The sequence below is a fragment of the Canis lupus genome, chromosome 7 (assembly GCF_048164855.1).
Source record: "Canis lupus baileyi chromosome 7, mCanLup2.hap1, whole genome shotgun sequence".
NCBI classification, from domain to species: domain Eukaryota; kingdom Metazoa; phylum Chordata; class Mammalia; order Carnivora; family Canidae; genus Canis; species Canis lupus.
Window position 1 is genome coordinate 70,973,613 of NC_132844.1, and position 6,161 is coordinate 70,979,773.

General features: G+C 40.8%; 1 protein-coding gene across 1 annotated transcript in view; it reads right to left on the reverse strand.

The window, feature by feature from the left end:
• Nucleotides 1-6,161, reverse strand: part of LOC140637261 (butyrophilin subfamily 1 member A1-like) — a 59,306-nt gene that overhangs the window by 32,315 nt on the left and 20,830 nt on the right. The window lies entirely within an intron of this gene.

The window sequence follows — 6,161 nt, forward strand, 5'->3', positions numbered from 1 at the left end:
ACCTTAGGGATCCCTGGGTGGCTCAGCGGTTTGGCGCCTGCCTTTGGCCCTGGGGCGCGATCCTGGGGTCCTGGGATCGAGTTCTGCGTCGGGCTCCCCGCATGGGCCCGCTTCTCCCTCCTCCTGTGTCTCTGCCTCTCTGTCTCTCTCTCTCTCTCTCTGTGTCTCTCATGAAAAAATAAATAAAATCTTAAAAAAAAATAGACCATAAAAAATGAGCAGAGGTTGAGAGATGTACAGAACTATAACAAAAAATCTTTCATGTTATCAAAGCCCCAGAAGGAGAGGAGAAAAAGCCATGGCAGGAAAAGATATCCAAAGAAATAATGGCTGAGAAATTCCCAAATTTGGCAAAAGATACAGACCTATGAGAAGCAGGGTGAATCCCAAAGAGCGTATTTCCATGTTTATTGGTCACTGGTACATGTTTAGTGAAATGCCTATGGAAATATTTTGCTCATTTTCTAATTCTCATGAATGAGTTATGAGTTCTTTACATATTCTGGATACAAGTCCCTTATCTGATATAATTTGCAAATATTTGCTCCCATTCTGTCACTTGTCTTTTCATTTTTCTTGAGGTGTTCTTCAGAGCACAAACATTTTTAATTTTGATAAAATCCATATTACCAAAATTTTATTTTGTTGCTTGCATATTTGGTGTCATATGTTAAACCACTGTCCAATCCAAGATCATAATATTTACTCTTGAAATTTCTCCTAAAAGTTTTTTTTTTTTTTGGGGGGGGGGTGTTCTTCTAATAGATTTATAGTTTAGGCTCTTATGTTTAAGTCTAAGATTAATTTTAAGTGAAGTTTTGTGTATTATGTGAGATAAGTGTCCAAATTCATTCTTTTGCACATGAAGAACCAATTGTTCCAGTACTATTTGTTGAAAAGACTTTTCTGAATTGTCTCAGCACCTTTGTTGAAAATCAATTGACCATAAATTAATTCTTTTGCATTGGCTTTATGTCTAAACTTAGGCCAATACCAAATTGCCTTGATTACCCTAGCTTTGCAGTAACTTTTGAAATTGGGAAATGTAAATCTTCCACCTTGTTCTTCTTCAAAAATCATTGTGTCTATTCTAAGTCCTCATATTTCCCCACGAATGTTAAGAGGCCTTTTAAGTTTAGGGAGCAAGCCATACAGATACCTGGGAAAGAAAGCAGTCCAGGCAGTGGGGAAGAACAAGTACAAAGGCTGTAAGGTGTGAATGTGCCTGTTGAAAGAACATTTAGGAGGCCAATGTGGCACAGTGGGCAGAAGAAGTAATAATAGGAGATGAGGTCAGAGAGGTAAACAAGGCAGGACAGGGAGGAGGCCAATACATAAGGCCTTGCCTGCCCGGTAAGAAATTTAGCTTTACTCTGAGTAAGTGCAGAAGTAATTGGGGAGTTTTGAGCAGAGCAGTGACATGGTCTGACTCGTATTTTAACAACTCACTGTGGCCACTGCATAGACAAATTGCCAAGGGAGCAATGACAGCAGCAAGGAAGAAGTTAGGAGATGCAAGAGATGATGGTAGCTTGGGCTAGAATGTTAACAGTGGGGATGAAAAGAAATGAGAAGTGGTCAGAAGGTAACCAAATAGGTTTTAAGACAGATTGGATGTAGAGTATAAGAGAGAGGAGTCAGTAATGTCTCCAAGGATTTGGGCCTGAACAACTGAAAGAATAGGATGCAAAGCCCAAGTCCATTGGGAGGGAGAAGTTTTGGAGAGGCAGATCACCTCAGTTCTGGACATGATCAGTTTGAGGTACTCATGAGTCACTGGAAGTACACATTTAGAGTTCAAGGGGGTGGTCTAATCTAGAAACACAAATTTGGGAGTTATCAACAAAAAGGATATTCACAGGTGATGCTTAAATCTGGCCGGAGCATGAGACTGGATGAGACTACCTAGGGACAGGTAACAAATAGAAAAGGTCCAGAGATTGCACCATGGACACTATAGTGGTAAGAAATTCGGGAGGTAAGAAGTCATCTGCTGGGAAGCAAAGGGAGGTCTGAGAGAGCAAAAGGGTCTCCAAGTCTCCTAAACTATATATTCGCAAGTAATCTCTCAGGGTGGGACTCCTGTGTATTTATTTCTATCTTCTCTGTGTTTGGTCACATTATCAAGGCCCAGCTCAGAGATGGGTCCTCTTAAGGTCAAAAGTCCACAGGACTTAAGTGCGAATGATTGGCAAGCTTATCCTCCTATATACAATGTTAAAAAAAAGTCAGTTGAGTAAAACAAACTTCTATATGATGGGATATTGTAAAGAATGAGGTCATTTTATACCAGAAAGAATTTTCTGTATCTCCTGGGATGGAGAAACAAGCTATTAGGGAAGCATTGATCCTCTTTTGGACCATAAGACCCCGGAGGCCAGGGAGAGTGTCTGGGATCCAAACACAGCTCATAACACCTGAGCAGGTATATAAGGCCTTCCTTAGGGAGAAGGTATAAGAAGTGGGCTGTGTACCTTGCTGAACACTGTCTAAAAACCCAGCTTCTCCCCAATCATGCCCCTGGCTCCGCTTCCACCCATCCACTCCTTCCCTGTCTCCATTACATTTTCTTTTCTCTCAACCTGTAGCTAGTGCCCCCCACCACCTCCTTTTCAACAAAAAGAGTAGGGTCAGGAACATGGAAGAAATAGAGAATTTTGTTTTTTTCCACTCAGGTCTTCATAGTATCATGAGAAACCTAGTCTCCCTTCCTATTTTCCTTCCCCTTCTCACCAAACCTCACCCCCACCCACTCATCAGCAAACCAGAAGGTGGCAAAAGCAGGGACATTTCACACTAGGTTTCTTCTGCCCAGGACTCCAACCCCACAGTTGCCACCAATTAAGAAAGGTGATAGGAAACTGACAATGACATACACAGGACAGAAACACAGACAGGCAACTGAAGAAGAATAAACAAGAATAGCCACTAAACAGCTGAAAATAATGTTAGCCCTACAACAAAACACAATTTAAAACAACAAGGGGAGCCTAGGTGGCTCAGTTTGTTAAGGGTCTGCCTTTGGCTCAGGTCAAGATCCCAGGGTCCTGGGATCGAGTTCCATGTTGGGTTCCCTACTCAAGAGGGAGTCTGCTTCTCCCGCTCCTTCCCATTCATATTCTCTCTCTCTCTCTCTCTCTTTCTCTTAAAATCAAATCTGGAAAAAATAAAATTAAAAAAAGTAATAAAACAAGGCACTATTTCACCCATCAAAGCAGTAAGTATTCAGATCCCCAGGGCTGGCTAGAGTAAGGACATGCACAGATACTACCACCCCAGTGCAGTCTTGTTTGCTTTTTGGAGAGTGGCTCAGCAACACTTAGATACCAAAAGCTTTTAAAATAACTCTATCCTTTAACCCTTTGAGTCAGTGATTTCACTTCTAGGAATTCAGGCTAAGGAAATAACCTAGACAACCACGCAAATATGCATGTTCGAGAATCTTCATTGCAGCATAGCTTATAGTATTTTTAAGGTTTGAGATCCACCTTAATGCCCCCACAATGGGAAACTGGTTTCAATGAACTAGGGTTCACCAAACAGTGGGGCACTGGTCAACCACTAAGAATGATGCTAGTCCGTGTGTCTTCTGGTGTGCTGCATTGAGAAGGACACTATAAGGGAAAGGAGGGAAAATGAGTGGGAAAAATTAGAGAGGGTGACAAAACATGAGAGGCTCCTAACTCTGGGGAACGAACAAGGGGTAGTGGAAGGGGAGGTGAACAGGGATGGGGTAACTGGGTGATGGGCACTGAGTGGGGCACTTGATGGGATGAGCACTGGGAGTCATAATATATGTTGGCAAATCGAACTTCAAAAAATAATAATAATAAAGATTGACTATATCTGTACGATGAATTGTGTACCCTATCTGCATTTTTAAAATGCAGACCCAAGGATTCTATTCTAAATTTAATACCAAAATTAAAGGCTATGACATTAGCATCCAATGTAGTAAAATTCCTTAATACTAAACTTCTTGAGACGCCTGGGTGGCTCAGCAGTTGACTGACTGCCTTTGGCTCAGGTCATGATCCCAGGATCCAGGATCAAGTCTCACATCAAGCTGCCTGTGAGGAGCCTGCTCCTCCCTCTGCCTATGTCTCTGCCTCTCTCTCTGTGTCTCATGAATAAATCAATAAAATCTTAAAAAAAAAAAAACACTATACTTCTTGATTATGAATTGCATCATGTCCAAAATGACTGAAAAACTTCAAATGGTAAAACAATATTAGGTATAAAAATGAGTTGGGCAGCCCGGGTGGCTCAGCAGTTTAGTGCCGCCTTCAGCCCAGGGCCTGATCCTGGAGACCTGGGATGGAGTCCCATGTCGGGCTCCCTGCATGGAGCCTGCTTCTCCCCCTGCCTGTGTCTCTGCCTCTCTGGGTGTGTGTGTCTCTCATGAATAAATAAATAAAATCTTTTTTAAAAAATAACATAAATAAATAAAAATAAAAATAAATCTACAATATTGATGAAGCATGCAGTTAGAAGAATTCTAGTGTTATTTATGCATAAAATTAATAAGGATTTTGTAAAACCATGAGTACAACTATTTTTCTAGTTAGTAATTTCCTTTATTTACATTATTACCCATCAGAGGAAATATGTTGTTTGTTCTTTTCCTTATATTTCATGTTTAATTAATTTACTGTATTTAAAAATAAAAATTATTATACCTTTTAAAAAAAGAGAGAAGGACACAGCCTTACTTTGGTGGTAATTCCTGGCCCAAAGTACGTAAACTGAAGAAACATTAGACATACCTAAATTTAGGAATAATCTACAAAAAAGCTGATCTGCATTCCTCAAAAAATGTTAATATAATGAAAGGTAAAGTCAGTCTAAGGAACTGTGCCCATAGTAAAGGATGATGAAAAGATATGAAAACTAAATGCAAGGCATGATCCTGAACCAAGAAAAAAAAAAATATTATAAAGGACATTGTGAGGCAATTGGCAAATTTGGTAGATTATAGTATTGCATCAAGTTTCCTGATTTTGGTAGTTGTACTGTGGTAATGTTAAACATGTTCTTGTTCTTTAGATATTCACATCCATGTGTTTATAAGTAAATTATAAGTAAAAGAATATCCTGTGTACTGCTTACTCTCAAATGGTTCAGAAAAAAAAAAAAAACACTGTATGTAGAGAAATAAATGATAAAGCAAATGTGATCATGATGCCTATTGGTGATTCTGAATGAAAACTACCCTGGAATTATATTCTTGCCCCTTTTCTGTGAGCTTGTTATTTCCAAATAAAAAGGTTTTTAAAAAGGAAGGTATCCCAGGCACACCAGGCTGCAGCCTTGGGCACTGCAGTGCTGGGGGCTATGCATGGCTTTTGATGACACCTCCTGTCACCCAGACTCTCAGCTTTAAGTGCTACTAGAGGAACTCAGTGTGTGACGGACGCCAAAACTATCCTGGGTTGACTCACAAAGGTAGGATGAGTCAAGGCAATGAATTTTCTTTTGTCATTTTATTTACTCCAATTTTTAAAAGGTTTTATTTATTTATTCATGACACACAGGAAGAAAGGGAGGCAGAGGGAGAGCTCAGGACCCCGGGATAGCAACCTGAGCCGAAGGCAGACAGTCAACTGATTGAGCCACCCAGGTGTCTCTATTTACTCCAATTTTGAAATCAAAATCTGGCGTTCCTGGGGCACCTGAGTGGCTCAGTTGGTTGAGCATCTGACTCTTGATTTAAGCTCAGGTCATGATCTCACAGTTGTGGAACCAAGCCCCTCATCAGGCTCTGCACTCAGCTGAGTCTGCTTGAGATTCTCTCTCCCTTGCCCTCTGCCCCTCCTACTGCTGGTGCTCTCTCACAGAACAAATAAAATCTTTAAAAAAATAAAAATAAAATACTGGCATTTCTTGCATCCTAGGGCTCTCTGTGGTGGAGGGAGGGAAGGGGAACATATCCAAATGTAGTGTTTTCTGTGGGTAATCCGGACTGCAGATTTTAGTACAGACAATGTTCATTTATCATTGATGATGTGGTTACATGTTCCCCAACAAAGGCAGGCCAAGATTTCCCCCAGAATCAGCCTAGTATCTTCCCCATTCCCCAAAGGAAGAAAACTAAGTTCCCAGCAAGGGCTAAGGTAAGGGCCAGAAGTACCCTGGGCTCCCTCTGCCAAGGTTAGTGATTT